Here is a 17033-nt window from a genome sequence, read left to right as displayed (position 1 = left end):
TTTTCAAAAAGAAATTTTATCTGAATAGTATTCTTTGTGAGTCTGATTACAATGTATTAAATACTAAATATTTATATAACTTTGAATAGCTTACATGTAAAACTTTATACTTATTAGGTAACCCAAATTAAAATTTGTAAATCTTCTTCATGCCTTAATTTAACCAACATTTCTGAATACCTATTAAGTTGGAGACCCAAACTCAATGCTGGGTGGCTAACTTTAGCAAGATATGATCCCTGTTGTTCAGGAGCTAACTTTGGAGTGGGGAGACTATTTTATAAAGCAAGATACAGCAGCACAGACAAGAAACTTAGAGCTTAAAGGTATGTATATTTTAAATACAATTAAATTGCAAAGAGTTTAGCACAGGCTTAGAATGCTGTATGTACTCAATGGAGATATATCATATTTATTATTCAAAATATTTTTTAGCATCTCATCTGTCACATCTGTGTTAAGTATGAGAAGCCAATATCTCTGATGAAGCCACAAGTGGAGACTAGTTGCCTTACATCCTTTCTTTCCAGCTCTGTTGCACCATAATTAAATATTAATAAAATAAAATACAGCAGGGGACTGCCAGGTTTATTTATGCCAGTTGTCCTTGCCTGACTTCCCTCTACAGATTCATTCGAGCCACTCTCCAACCTGCTTGTCAGAACACAGGGTTCATTCTGTTACTTTAAGTACATAGTACAATAAAGCAGGAGACATCATTTTACTCAAAGTTTCAGGACTGACCTCCTTAAGATGACAGAGAAAACAATAATGATATGGTCAAGAAAAAGTAAAAATTCTCAAGAGTGAAATGTATCTTAGATCCATCGAAGCAACTGTGTTTGTAGAAGTCCATCTCAGGAACAAAATGTTAATTGTATTGATGAACACTGTCTTATCTTTTTCCATATCATAAATGCTAAAACGTGACTGTGCTTTCAAGGATTTGCTTTGACAGCTGAGATTTTTTTTTAAATCAGTGTTTGTCATACCCAACTACCGTTGCCTTAGGTGACCGTACTAAAATATTTTCAACACTATGCTCTCTGCCATGTTATGTAATAAATATTTTGATTATTATTGTGTTTAACATAAAGGATTTGAACTGGACAAAAAGAAAATGAAAGCCCTTCCCCTTGACAATATTTATGGCAATATAGTCTCTTGGCACAATTTATACTATTGATCCAAAAGTGCTGTTCCAGATCTATATATTTGTAGAGAAGTTTCAGACACCACCCTTCCAAACTCTACTATCAGTTGATTAGTGAACACTCATAAAAGTTTTTGTTTTTCCATATAATCTCATAACTGCAGAGGTCAGACAATGAATATTCACTTGATACTTTCTTCTATCTATCATCTGCATGTGACTCTTGGAATCTGAGGGACTTAATTTCATGTCCTGCTTCTGTCTTGTGGTCACATAATTTCTCTGGGTCTCAATTTCTTTCTCGGCAAAAATGTCGATAATAAAATCTATCTTACAGCAAGTCACGAAGATGAAATGAAATAACTTATAAAGATTTACAACATAATAGACAGTTCTTACTACTGAGGAAAGGTTAGGTGAGATATCAATGTCTACCAGGAGAGAAGAGTAGAAAAGGGGCTATTCCATTCAGGGAATCTAGAACCTCCAAGGTCCTCTACTCAGTTTTCCTCTCAGAATAGCCTGTCAGCCCTATCATCCCTCCAGTGGCTAATAAAGGTCCTTTAACGATGCATAGTTATCTGCTTAATAATGCTTAAATGTTGCTAAGAAATAACCACAAAAATAATTTTTACTTTATGCAAATACTCAAATCTATCCACAAATAAGTTCACTCATAAGCCAGAAATTACCACTTCGTTGTTGGAATTTTGAGGTGACCTGATGCACATAGAGAAATAAAAGGAGCAAAACAGATAGCAAATCAAGATATCATCTTTTGATTAATACAGACTACATCGAAGTTCACAGCTTAATATAAGAGCTAAATTAGCTTGCTAATTGAATCCGTTTTTAGGCAGATTTACCTATCCAGTCACAAGCATTACTGGACAGGAGCAGGTAAGATTTAAAGCACAGAGGAGCTGAAGAGAACCACCCACGCCATAGAGACTGCCTTACTGTAAGAGAAAGAAAACAGGATCTGAAAACTGGGCATGCTCAATTTATCCTTTCTACATTTATGAGTTACTTCTGGGGCAGAGTAACACATATGGAGAGTAGCCAGCATTTCAACATTAACTCTGAGTTCCTGAACAGAGAGAATATTTCAGGAGTGAGGGAAGAAATATTCTCCCCTATTATCCACAACCAGAAAATAAACTTTTAAACCTAAGAAATGTAAAGTCATAATGCATTAATCTCTTATCAAACGGTGGGGTCAATCTCTAAAAGTGTCAAGTTTTACTTAAGTTAAAATTTTGTTTAAATATACCTTCAAGCATAATAATAAAAGTTCTAAAAGCTATCTGCAGCCCAAGCAAAGCACCTAATAAGAACCATGTCCAGTCTAACATCTCTCATTTGAGTCATAGTCTAAATTGTTCAGGCATACTGTTATTGTGTGTTATGGCTCTGAAGGGCTAGACAAATCCATTCCCTTAATGAGTTAGAAACAAATGAAGAAATGCGCACAGATGCCAGATAGGAATTAAAATACCTGCTTTTCCACTGGTAGAGATGGAATAGAGACTATGACTTGGATCTGCATTCAAAATTAAGCTCCCCACTCATCTTCCGCAGATTGAATCTAGCCACTCCAAATTGCCTGTGTCTTCCCCACAGCAACAGACTCTCCTCAGACAGCAGCCTGTAAGGAGGCAGAGAAATGACAGAAGAAAGAAAATTCCAGTGCTTTCACACAGAAAAAGAAATAGAAAAAGAAGTGCTTTCACACATTGTTAGTTGTTAACCCTGTATTCCTGCTCAAAGAGAAAACTGAACACGTGATGACAAATCATGGCCATCTCACCAAGAAATAAATCATTCCTCTTTACATGTGGAGGAGTTAGTGAAAAGTGCAAAGGAGCCTCTACCCCATTCTTTCAGAAGTACACAATGTGGAGCGAAGGAAAAAAATCGTCTCCCTTACACACTGCAGTGGTGTGTGAAGGCAAATCCTGCTGCAAGCACTGCCTTTTGTGCTGGGTGTGAATTTCAGTCCACATTTTCATGCATGCAAGAAATGTAACTTGTTTGGTTTTTCTGTAACTCATCCTAATTTCTTTTATAAGAAGAAAATGACCATTTTTCCCAATTTGCCCTGCGTAGTCCCACTTTACACATGCTAATCTGAGTGTAATATCAATAGCTCCCCTTTTCACTCTCAGACGTGTCCCAATTTGGAAAATGAATTACATGGTCTTCCTAATAATAAGCCTATTCTAGTGGGTGGTAGAAACTTAATCCCAGCCAATCCAGAGGCGACCCCCTTTTACCCTATGTGGTAGGATGAGGATTTGGCCTTCTGTAGCACTAGAGGATTCACAGAGGAAGGTATCTGATCCAGGTGGGCAGGTAGCTACTCTGGCATCTATGTGGACCTTTATTCTTGTATAATCTCAGGTGTCAGCCCATACAGGATGACACTGCTTAGGTTTCGGTCTTGTCCAAAAAGTCCTCCAGGGTTGAACTCTGTCTGCAATTTCAGGTACAAAGGAGTCACCATAAAGCTACCCACACAGTTCTGGCACAAGGGAAATTAGGAAGCTAATGCCCTCTGTCACTTTCATACTGCTCTCTGACACATAGAAATCAGTCTTCTGTTCTTATATCACCCTGGGCCCAGCTCCCTTGCTTGGGAAATATTCTACTATACTTGCCCCTTATCAGGACATGGGAAATTTTTTATAACTATCACCCAGGTCTTGCAGTTTCCTCAGGCTCCATCAGGAAATGGTCGTGACATGCCCTTACCTCCCTCAGATCCCACCAGAACATCCAGAGTTTTGTATTCACTCCATCCGCTCCTAACATAGTTTGGCCCAGGAAGGCAGAGCACAGCGTATAGCTACTAGTAGGTAGTCAATATGTACAGCTATTATCATAATCATTATTATTAAATCTCCATTTCATCATCTACAAAAGATATGACAAAATCTATTTTCTAGATTGTAATGAAGTTCAAAGAAGTCATCATTTATCAAAAGCAAATTATAAAGTATGTTTAAGTACTATTTTTTTCTTCTGACTGTGAGTTTTTTTAGGAAATTAACTGTGTTTTAGTCTTCATTTTTATCGATACCATTTTACACAGTAAGTTGTACATAATGAGTTCAAATAATGTTTTCAGTATAATGATTACCTAAAACATACATAAAACCATCTTGTAACACAAGTGAAAATATTAATTTTCCATCAAAGTAAGCAGGAATTATATCATGTGGCATTTATAGCCCCAGAATTTAATATAGTAGTAAACACATAAAAGAAAAGTAATGAATAGTTGTGAAGTGATTCATTCACTCTGTTCCAATATGCTTAATTGGCTACTTATGGCTCTTAAAACAAGAACATAACTTTTTAAATGCCTAATTTTCCTTGTAGAAACAATGAGAAAATCAGGTTCAAGAAGTCACAATAATATTCTGGAGACAGTATTTCCAGATGTGAAGCAATGGAAATATATTAGGTTAAAACTGTGTCGAGCCCCAACAATACAGTGGCAAGGAAAAAAAAGAAATTAATTTCTCTATCACATTCCATAAAGGTCAATCTGGTGGCTCCACTTCATGCCATCATTCAGGGCCATAGGTTCCTTCCATTTTGGTTCTTGGGGCCCCCAGAACAATGTCCTCATGTGCCTGGTAGAGGCTGAATCACAGCATATCTATGAGGATGGATAAGGCCCAGAAGCAGTATCATCGTTTCTGCTCCCATTCCATTGGCAAGAACTTAAGTCATATGGTTTAAGAAAACCTGCCCAGGAAACTGGGATGAAAAGGAGAACAGATTTTGGTAGGCAACTAGCAGATCTAACTACTAAAATAAAAACATTTTTTGTCCCAAATAGGTTAACATTGGTTAACTTACAAACAAAATATAGCCAAAACAACAATTTTGCCGACCAGAAAGACAAAGGAGTTGATGTCCCACTGAACAATTTATTTATATCTACCTATTATAATTTGTCAAAATTATGTAGTATGTAGTCAACAGACAGCGGGCATTTATATCATAGGTGGAAAAAAATAGAAGCTACAGGAGTCTCTCTAGTCAATCGGAACCAAAAGTCATAGTAAAAAACATTATTTGACTTAACCTTATATAAAACCTACTAAAAATGGAAGAAGAGAAACATTAATTAATTGAAAATATCTTCTTTTAGAATCCATTTAGTTAAGATTCCTAACTTAAAGTATTTATAAAATGAATAGCAAGACAAAGAAACAAACAAATCTTAATAATATATTAATTAAAATTTAAAAACCTAAGGAATATTTAAAATAATAATGCATTATCAAAAACTCTTGTTCAACCTGCTCAATGAAGCATGGAAAAACTAGGGGAAAATTCTAAATTTTTAACTTTAGAGATTGTTCTTCCCCTTCAGACTTACACTTGAGATTAATAAAATGTACTATGTCCATATTCTATGCAAAAGAATGACATAAAATATTGTCAATTCCTAAACAATGGCCAAATGCTAGAATATATGTTTCTTTAAATATTATCTTTTTTAAATTCAAAAGTAGAAGTATCTTAAGTATTTGAAATTTGGAAAAATGGTTTTCATAGGAAGCTATTTAAAAAGCAATTATTCATGGATTTATAGTAACCTTTAATTCTTTAGCTTGCTTATGAGCTAAATTTACATTTAATAACAGATAAATATAGCAAATCATCATAAGCTTCGGGTTCTAAATGTTTTATCCTTATCCTTTTTTTCCAGTTTTTTTGAGAAATAATCAGCATACAACGCTGTATAAGTTTAAGGCACTTTCTTCTTTACAAGAAAATTTTTATGATTACCTAACAAATCAAAAGAATTTTTCATATGATTAGAAATTTACCATACATGTTCAGGCACTTAAAAGATTTACTAAGTTGGAGCACCATGTATTTAGAGAACCTTCATTAACAATGGTTAATACACATTTTAAACTGGGGGCCAGTGCCCAGCACATGGCAGGCACTCCATAAATGTAGCTCTTGTTATTCACTGTATGATCACATAACTACAGCAAGAGAACATGCTCTTATGATAACAACTAATCCCACCTCACTAGAACATTTGTGAAACCCATAAAAAGACAATATCTTTTCTAGATCAGATCAGGTAACTTTACCCCTTTCTTCATTGTTGTAATCCACTTTAGTCCACTTCAAACTGGTCTCTGTACAAAAACCACCATTGTTCAAGTACTCTGAAAGTAGTCTGTGTTCACAATTTCTCAGAGTTCTGTAAAGAAAAGTGGCTTCCTCAACTGTCATTCTATTTCTGAACCTTTAACCACTGTACACATCTCAGCAGAGATCAAATAACATGTTGTTGCCCATTACAGGCACCTTTGCTCTGAGTTCCTGGAAAGGGGCTTGTTTGGTTATTTGTTTGTTTTTTTAACATACTTTATGTAATGAAAAAAAAAATTAATCTGCACTTCATGCTGTGGGATTGAAATCTTAGTTCATGATTAGATGTAAAAAAATTACAACTTTCATTTTTAACAATTTATTTAATTTTTTGTGTCACATCCCGACATGGAGAGGAAAAAACCAAGTCCTCACAAATTTAGGATTTTTCTCCTTTTGTTGAAGGAAATATAATATCCAGTGAGAAGAGGATGATTATAGCACTTATCCTTTGGTAGCTGATGGGGTAGGGGAAGCTGGAGTCTCTATTTGGTTTTCAATGTCACATGACTACAAGACTGTCTGTCTACACAGAAGTAGGTCATTCCATTTCATCTTCGGTTTTCAATCTATTCAGGTTGTCCTGCAACAACCCTTGTTTCTATCTGTCTGGTCCCTTCAGAAATTTGCTCTCTCAATTCTATCAATGACATACCTCAGGCCATAGGAATCTCTTCAAGGCTAACACAGGTTCCATTCCCCCAGATATGACCCTGCTATCTCTGCCCCAGAGCTCTTCTCAGCAAGACGGATACAGGGTCCCTCTTAGTCAGGTCTACCAATATCCATACACTTATCATCTCCCCTGGATCTCCCATCTTCCCACTGGCTTAGCAAAAACTCCTCTCTCCTAAGTGGCTCCTCCTGAATTCTTGTGTGCTTTTTATTAATTTGTAAACTTGTTGTTACTCTCATGTGGGTGTGTGGATTTTTAGAACATGTGCTGATTCATAACCTTGGCAGTTCCCTGAGTGAAATTTGAAACTGGCCCTGGACACAGAGGGCGAGGAGAAACAGAAGGAAAGAGGCAGACCAGTCCAGATTGGTAGGTGGTGGGTTTAATAAAAAAGAGAACTTACATATGAGGATTGTCTTGGGTGTCACAAGTAGATCTCTCTCTATACCCACCTGCCAGAAGCTGGAAGTTTATACAGAGCCTTGACTGAGTTCAGTCACAGATACAGTTCAGATGGTTTCAACAACCCGTACTTTCATGGCTGTGTCCTCAAAGCAACTGCTAGTATAGGAATACAGTTGACACTTGAATATCGTGGGGGTTAGGGGGCCAAACCCCATGCAGTCAAAAATCCATATATATTCAAAATGCTGTGATAGGGAGGGTAAATTGTATGGGGGGAAATTTCATATATAAGTAAACCTGCTCAGTTTGAACCCATGTTGTTGTTCATGGGTCAACTATAGTAAGCAGAATGTACATTCCAAACACAGGGGAGGGGTTAAGGCCCTTCTGTTGCCTGTGTCCAGCTTACAAGTCAACCAGCCCTTACATTCTCTCGATGACCTCTGCCAAGAACATAAGACACAAGTCTCCAGATTCCTCAGGAAACAGACTCTAAGATGGAGATGTGAGGAAGGCTCTTGGAAACAACGCCTTTGAGGGTCAGAGGAGCAAGACTGAATAAAGGCGAAGTTAAACAGGATGCAGGTGCAACAGAGGCCACAGCTGATTTGGCAAAAAGCTCAGAAGCAGGAGCAGCTCTTCAGATACCCCAAATTAAAGTAATGCCTCAGCTTCATGCCTCCTCACCAACAAATCCTTGGACAAATGCTATGCCAGAGAGGGACATAACCTTGGATGAGGCTGCTCCTTTTAGTCTTGGGCAACTCCTGGAACCAGGGATAAGCTGCATTCTTAACACCTTAGGTAATAAGTATCACAGTCCTAAAGGTGAGCTTGGCTTCATCCACTACATTAGGGGTTCTCAAGCTTCAGCTGCATCAAACTCACCTGAAAGTGATTGTTCAAACACAGGTTGCTAGGGAAACCCCAGCATCTCTGACTCATTAGGTCTGGGTTAAGCATCTGGATTTCAAGCAAATTTTCAGGTCCTGATGCTGTTCTTTTGGGTCACCTTTTGAGAACCACTACACTGCACTATTCCAAGTCTACTCCATCTATTTTCCTTCAATGAAGTATAGAACACCTTGAAAGTCAGGAAGTCCAAAGAAGACAAACAAAATAAGGGTAAGTGAAGAAAGAGAATCCGTTAGTATTTTTTCAAATACTATTCTGTCACAATTCACTAGGATAATAATTCTTATTTTATTTGTTACTTTAGAGTTCTTTATTTAATTTTTTTCTTTCTTTTCTCCTATTAGTTAAATGTTCTTTGCTATATGATTATCTCCAGTATGTCCCCGTCAACTTGTTCTCATCAGAGCTACAATAACTCCTCAATGTGTCCCATTCCGATGCACCCATTCACTCGGAAATTATTTACTCTGGGCCCATGTTTTCATTTGTTATGTCTGAATTTACTACTGTGGAAAAGTTTTGTGCCTTTAACTATTATCTTCACCAATATATGTTATGGTAGCATATACAAGTAGGGAAAACCACACACCCTGTGTGGAGAAGGCTAAGTGAGCTGCAAGCATGGCTATAAATGACAGAATGACTCCTAAACAGAAAGATAGCAAGGTTTGTAAACAAGCACAACACCATAGCATATAACATACAATGGAGTGTCGGGGCCTTGACATATGTTTCACATTACACACAGAATCATTTAGGTTGAAATAACGCTGATAGGCGGCAGGCGAACTTTATGGAGAAAGCATTGTCTTCATTTTCTGTACTAAAACTACCCAATTCAATGAAGCTCATTTAGTATCTGATGATCATGCCCAAGCAAGCCAAAGTCTATGAAAAGTCCTAGTTTCCTCTGTCCTACCCCAATTTCTTGTGCACTCTTCTGCACGAAATTGATGTTTATTTGTGACATTTCACCTTGTTTTTGACTCTCATGACTATCCCTGTGATTCTTTATAATATTGTTTTAATGTATAAAATGGTAATGAGTGGTAGCAAAATCACAAGTCTTTCTTTTTATCTTCCTCTGCAAAGGCCCCAAATCCTTCAACTCTTTATATATAATCTTGCCCTCTAGGGGAGTATCCATTTTTCTGGGCATCATGGCTAATGAATGATATGTGAAATTTGGAAATGATTTATTCTTTATTAAACAAGATACTTAAAGAGAAGGAAAATAATGTCTAAGAAGAAATATTAGAAAAACTATTTATGATGGAAATTAAATTTTAGAGATTAATTTAACAATCTTCTTAAAAAATATAAAGGGTATCCAATAGGTTAAGATTGAGGGGAGGAGGAGGAAGAGCAAAGATAAACACTCATTTTCTGCTAAGAAACAAGGGACAATATAAACTAGAATCAAAGGTTTTACTACCAGACAGTTCAATGTTAACCGGGCATCTGAAAAATTTGTATTATCTCTTTTCCTGAGGGTCTTAAAAAACAAAACAATATTGTATTTCAAACCCTGATCAGGTGTGGTCCTTTCTGGAGACAGGTTAGTAGAATAGGTGAACTTCTAAGTTCCTTTCTCACCCTATGATTTTATCTTTTATGATAGCAGTCAGATACATTCTGCTGGGCAAAATTGATTTCTGAAAGGGCACATCTCCAAAGAGCTATTTTTCATGGCTTTGAATATAATTTTTATTGATGCCACAATCTTCAAAGACTGAAGAGGTGGCCCCCTCTGTAAAGAAAATCCTTAGACTGCTCTAGCTGTTTGCTTGGAAAGATTTACATTTCTACGATGCCTTAAAATTTTTAACTCATTTTGACCCAAATCAAATACTTACCTTATATGAAATCTGGTCAGCAATAGAGTATGAGACTACAATAATATAAAGTGAAGCATAACTCCACCCAAAAATATTTCAAAATACTATCTTTATGATACAGAATTTTGTTTTTCTCTAATTAGTTTATTTCCATTCATAGGGTTTTACAAAGATCATGTTAATCATGTAGAGAAAAACAACTTGAGAAGGCTGGACTCCCTCTTCAAATAGAAAATATGTCATGTGTATGCTTTTGCCATCTTCGAATATAGTTACTGATGTATGGATACTGGAACAGAGGATAGAAAGTTGAAGAAGGGAGCAAGGCACCAAGGAGATAAGTTCTCTCAACCTGGAAATTCCTTTGAGCTCTTTCCTATGCATCAACATTCTATTGTACCATTAAATCCCAGCTAAAATATCACCTTTTCTGGAAAGCCCATTACCACTTCCATAGTCTTATGTTAGAACCACTCAAATATCTCTGATTTAAATCCTAATTTTAACAAATACTATGTATAAAAACTTGAACATTTTACTTAACATCTCTTAACCTCAAAATAAAATTGGCTCATGTATGTTTTTGAAAAACTCTAGGACAGCGTCAGACACAGAATAAGTATTAGTCAAACATCAGCTTCCTCCTCCCAACTGTAATAATTGGTCATTTTTCTATTTATGATAGCAATTATCTCATTTTCCTTGGTAAAATCACTGTGGCTTATATGTCTATATCTTACCCTCATTAGATATAATTTTCTTAAGACCAAGCACTGTGCCTTAGTCATTTACATTGATTACTAATGTAGTACTGGCATACAGTAGGTGCCAAAAATGTATATGCATTAAATACATTTTTCTTAATTTCTAAAGTTCAAAAACATTCAATGTCAGCCAATATGAAATGTCCATCATGATATTAACCTCTGGCATTAATAAAAATTCTAAGTAAACAAAAAAATTATTAGCAAAAACAAAAGGAAAAATGTGATTTTCTAAAATTTACTGCCATTCCATACTCTGAGCTGATTTCTAGGAACTTATAGATGAAAGGGAAAAGAAAAGAACAATAGCCTGAATATCTATTTCTCCCCAAAATCAGAAATCCTAATCCTAATGTGATGGTATTAGGAAGTTAGGCCTTTAGGAGGTGATTAGGTCATGAGGATGGAGCCCCCATGATTGGGATTAGTGCCCTTACAATAAGAGGCCAGAGAGGTCCCTTCCTAGGTGGGGAACACAGAGAGAAGATGGTCCCCTAGGAAGAGGGCCCTTACCAAGAACCTGACCATGCAGACACCCTCATCTTGGACTTCTAGGCTCCAGAACTGTGAGAAATAACGTTGTTTAAGCCACTCAATCTATGGTAATTTGTTATAACAGCCCAAAATTACTAAGACAAAAGTATAGAGTGTTAAAATTATGTGTCTAGAAAAAAATTAATTCTGGCTGTTATTATTTTAATATAATACCTAACATAAATTAGGCACAAAGAATTTGAAAATGAGGGCAATGTAGGAAGAAAAAACTTACAACACAAGGACAAACTAACTTTATCAATTTTCTTCCAGTATTTTCTATATGCTTTAAATATTTCTGATCATACTGTATAAATGATGTTTGTCTTTATTTTCTTTTTTATAATTCAAAATTTTATTAAACATGACATCATGTTGAATTATTTAGTGTAATTATGTTTGTCTTTTTAGCTGTTGTTTATTTAGCCTAATATATGGAAAAAATCTTCAATGTTATTACAAACCTTTTCAAAACATAATTTTATTTGTTGTCAAATATTTCTTCATGCATACATAATAGTTTATAGTCATCTCCTTTAAATTTCTAAATTTTCATTTTGTAAATACTCAAAGAAATTTTCAAAGAAATCTAGTTACTGTGCTGAAATTTAAAATAATAGTCTGACTCTAAATGATATCATCAAAAGAATTAAAATATTATTGACTAAATTACCTTATCCAATAAGTTATTAAGAATTTTATCTATATGCAAAAATAGTTTACCAATTATTTTGCCACAAATTTATGGTTATCTCATACTAAAGGAAACCTTTATAAATGATACTCTTTATTTAGTCCCAAATTATTACTCCTTATTAGGGAAGGGGAAAGGGAGCCAGCATGGGATTAAGAGAATATAAAACACAAATAAATATCTATTACAAGTCTTTTATTTGAAAAATAAAAATAAAACTGGATGTGTATCTTAAATTGATAGAAACAAAGACTAAAAGAATGAACCAATGCTGGGTATGCTGAAACACCGTCAGAGATTTCTTTGATAACCAAGTTAAAGATATATTCCTTAGCTTCGACTACAAGGCCCTCCAAAGCCATGCCAGCCCTCCTCCTCTGGCCTCATCCTCTATATCTATACTATCCACACCTTCACTCCAATAAAAACAAATTATTTGGCATCTATGACATGCTCGAGGCCTTCCCACTCTCATCTCAACATGCTGAAAACTTGCCTTTCCCTTCCTTCAAGGCTCATTTTTCCAACACCATTTTCTTCAGATACTGTTTTATGCCTGATGCCCTTCCTTACATTTCTCATTTGGATAGTTTTTCCTTCCTTCCTATTTTCATAGTACTTCTCTTCTGTGGTATTAGCTTATTTCATATAGCTTGTAGTATAGTTGAATGTGTATTTACCATCTCTGATAGAATTGCAAGATGTTTAAGGGTAAAGACTGTCAAATTCAATATTCCTTCCTTGATCTTCCCATTAGTTCTTATTCAACATTTAAAATGTAACTTTTTAATACCTATCATGTTGCAGGCCCCATGCTGAGCTCTAGAAATAGAAAAGTTAAGCAGACAAGAAGTGGTCCTGGCCCTAACATAGCTTATGCCATTGAGCAGAGGATAAAGAAAAGTAAATAGGAAATTAAACTTAACGCAACCACATAGGTGCTATAGCAGGGCACAGCAGAAGTACCAACCAGTCTGGATTGGGAGAGATGGACTTACTGTTCCAGGCAGAAGGAACAAGTTAAGAAAGAGCCTGGAGTTGAGTACATGGTGGTTTAAAGAGCTGAAAAAAGTACAAGATACCTGAAAGATGAAACAGAGGTTCTGAGGATGGAAATACAGGCAGGGCCACGTCATCAGAGGCCTCATAAGCAAGGCAAGGAGTTTAGACTTTATCCTGAGGTCATTGGAAGTTGATAAGCAGACATGATTTGACCAGAACTGACATTGATGCCTACAGAAAAATCCATATGCATTACTTAATAAGCATGTGTTTATTTATTTATACCCTACCTCAGTTTTATTTATACTCTACCTCAGTTCTAAAAAGATTTGATGTAGCTAAAGTATTTATTTGCAGTACAGTATATATAAATTAGCTTATTTCCACTTTCACGGAAGGTTTTCAAAATACAGGAAAGTGAGACATGTTGATACCATAAAGCCTGGACATATTTTGTTTAAAAAAAAAAAAAAAGACACCACATAGAAGTTCGAAGTATAATAATATCACACGACCTGGACATATTTTGTTTAAAAAAAAAAAAAAAAAAGACACTACATAGAAGTTCAAAGTATAATAATATCACATGGCAATCTTTAAGCTCATTAGAGTTTGGAATTTTCTTTAATATATTCAACCTTTGTCTTAGGCCACTTTGTGAAAAATTACTCTCTTTAACTCTTTCTGTCAGATTCTTCTACAACTCCAAAGCACTCATTAAAATCCTTTAAGCAATAAGCATAAACAAGAGATACATTACATATAAAAATCTACAAAGTCTTTTACCTTCCAGAATTCCCCTCGGGAAGATTAGTGTGGGAGAAAAGAAGTATTTCGATATATCATTGAACTACCCCACAGGCCTAGTGGATTAACAAAAAATTACTAAAAAATTACTAAAATGCTTCTGTAATGTAGAACATAAGGAAAAGAACTTAGTTGCTCCAAGGAGGAGATAGGGATAAGAGGAAGATAAGGCAAAAGAATTACGTGAAGAGAGATGTGCCAGGGGCAAGAGCAAATGATATATGACATAACTCTATACCACAACTTGTCTTCAAAAAAATAACTAAATTCGCAAAATATTGATGTGAGTAGATTTTTTTTGTAACCAAGGGGGAAGCTAAGTCTCATGCCCAAAGTTAAATATGGCAACACAGGGATAGTAAATACAGGGGAGGGTGTCATATTAATCAGGGAGATGAGAAGGCTTTAGATGACACTGAATTACATATAATATTTTGTAATAGGTCAAATATCAAGGGATTATTTTATTCAAAATAAAATCTTTTGGTTGCTGGTAATGATAACATGAATAGTGCTTTTAAAATTAAATTTTTTAAATCTTATGTGTGTTGAGATTTTGTAGTACATTTGTTGGGACTCTCTGCAAGATATAAATTGGAATAGGAGAAGGACCTCTCATGGTTTCTCTATGTAGGTAAATGAAACTATTAAAAGTAATTACTCTTTCTATTTGTTGCAATGGTGTCCAAAGCACAATGGGCTTTGAAGCAGCTTACATGTTTATCTACTGATAATTACTGCATCAAGCTATATTCAAGCTGTGACATTCATGTATTTCAGGAGGACATACTATATCGAGTCCATAGAAAAACAAAATGTCCATGCCAAAACTTGCCAAATAGGATAATGTGGCTAACTGATAAATGGAGATACACAGAAAAACAAAACATCTTTCTTTTCATTGTAACTTGATCTACACAGCATTTCCAGTTTAAATGATAGAAGGTGGAAAGTTCTTGTTTTAGTCCAAAAATTCAATAGAGAAATACCAAATACAAGTACCATACCTACCAGTATACCATCTAAAAGAGAAGAGCAGCAGTTGAACTTGCAGACATGTAGATGAAACTTTACTCGAAACTTGGAGTCATTTCTCTCAATTTTCAGTAATAAAATGTCCATCTGAGATAAAGAAAGCAACATAAAATTTGTGTTTACAAAGATAATTCTTGTAGCAAAATAAAAGATGATCTGGGAGACAATGAGTCTGGGAAGCTAGGAGACTTTTAAAACAGATCAATAAGTTCTGCTTCCAGCCAAGATGGAGTAAAAGGCACCAGATTTACCCTCCCTCCTAAAACAACTGAAAAACTAAATAAAATATATGAAACATCACACATGTGTGAGAAAATTACTTGAAGGAAACAACTATCCAGAACAATTAAAGTTCCTGTTGTTCACATGAGGTTAAAACAGCGCCTGTTCCAACCAGCCAAATGGGAAAACCTCATAATTCAAGGAACATTAGTTCTCAGAAGGATCTTTCTTTTTTTGTGAGAACTGTCAAACTAGAATTCTCTGCCCAGTAAAAATATCTTTTGAAAACAGACATATAAAAGCACATTTTTCTAGTTTAGTCTCTTAAAATAATAAATAACTGTGATTAACAATTTTAAACCAATCTTTCATTTTTATAATGAGTCTTACTTAGTCATGATGTAATAACTTATTTGAGCATAGTGTGATTTAGCTAGTAATATTTTGTTTAAATTATTTCAACCTTATTTTTTAACTGATTGGGCTGTTACTTTACTATTTTTGCTGTCCTTATCACATAATATAGGTAATGCTAGCATCACAGAGGAGAGTATTTCCTCTTTTTCAACACTGTAATAGTTTTATGCATTAGTTAAATTTCTTGTTCTTGAAAATATAGTAGAAATGTCCAAGGACATCTGGGCAGCAAGTTTTCTTTCTGTAAATTTTTTTTACTAAGAATGTAGTGTCCTTAATACTTTTAGGATTATTGTTTTCCTCTTTTACCTTGAGACAGTTTTGAAAAGTTAATTTTTTAGGGATTAGTACATTTTACCCAGTTTTTAAATTTATTAGCATAAAATTATCCATAATATCTTCTAAATTTTTTTCTCTCGATAGATGATAGATGATAGATAGATAGATAGATAGATAGATAGATAGATAGATAGATAGATAGATAGACAGACAGACAGATAGATATACAGACAGACAGACAAATGTCATCAGTCTTTTTTCTTTGACTTTTTGACTATTTTGGTTGGGGTTTCTTCAGCTTTAGTTTTACATGAATAGCTATGGATTTGTTTTCCATTTGTGGGATTTGTTGATCTTTTTACATCTATGGATTAATACTAGTACTTGGAAGAAATTCTGAGTCATTATATTTTTAAAACGAAACTTATTTTATAGTAAGTTTATTTTTATAGAAAATTGTGGAAGATAGCGCAAAGAATTTCCACACATTCCACACCCAGTTTTCCCTATTATTAATATCTTTCAATGTTATAGCACATTTGTTGCAAATAATGAATCAATACTGATATATGAAACTAAAGTTATTAGTTTTTTTCAGATTTTCTTAATTTTACCTAATGTGCTTTTTCTATTACAGGATCTCATCCAGAATACCACATTGTATTTATTCCTGTGTTTCTTTAGGCTCCTCTTGGCCATGACAGTTTCTCAAATATGCCTTCTTTTGATGGCCTTGACGGCTTTGACGAGTACTGGCCAGGCATTTTGCAGAATTTCCTTCAGCTGGGATCTATCTGATGTTTTTCTCAGTATTAGACCAGGGTTGAGGTTTTATTAGCAGGACAACCACAGAGTTACAGTAATATTTTCATTATATAATAACAAGAGTACATATCATCAATACGACTTATCATTGTTGTTGTTAATTTTCTCCATTGTAAGGTTACTCTTTTTCCTCCTTTCCAAACTCTACTCTTTTGAAAGGAAGTCACTCTGTGCAGCCCACACTTAAGGACTGAGAGATTATACTCTATATCCCTGAGGGTAGAGTAACTATATAAATTATAAATAGAAATTATAAATTATAAATTATTTATAATTT

This window comes from Pteropus alecto, unplaced genomic scaffold, assembly GCF_000325575.1.
Source record: "Pteropus alecto unplaced genomic scaffold, ASM32557v1 scaffold103, whole genome shotgun sequence".
Lineage (NCBI taxonomy): Eukaryota > Metazoa > Chordata > Mammalia > Chiroptera > Pteropodidae > Pteropus > Pteropus alecto.
This window is presented reverse-complemented; position numbering follows the sequence as displayed.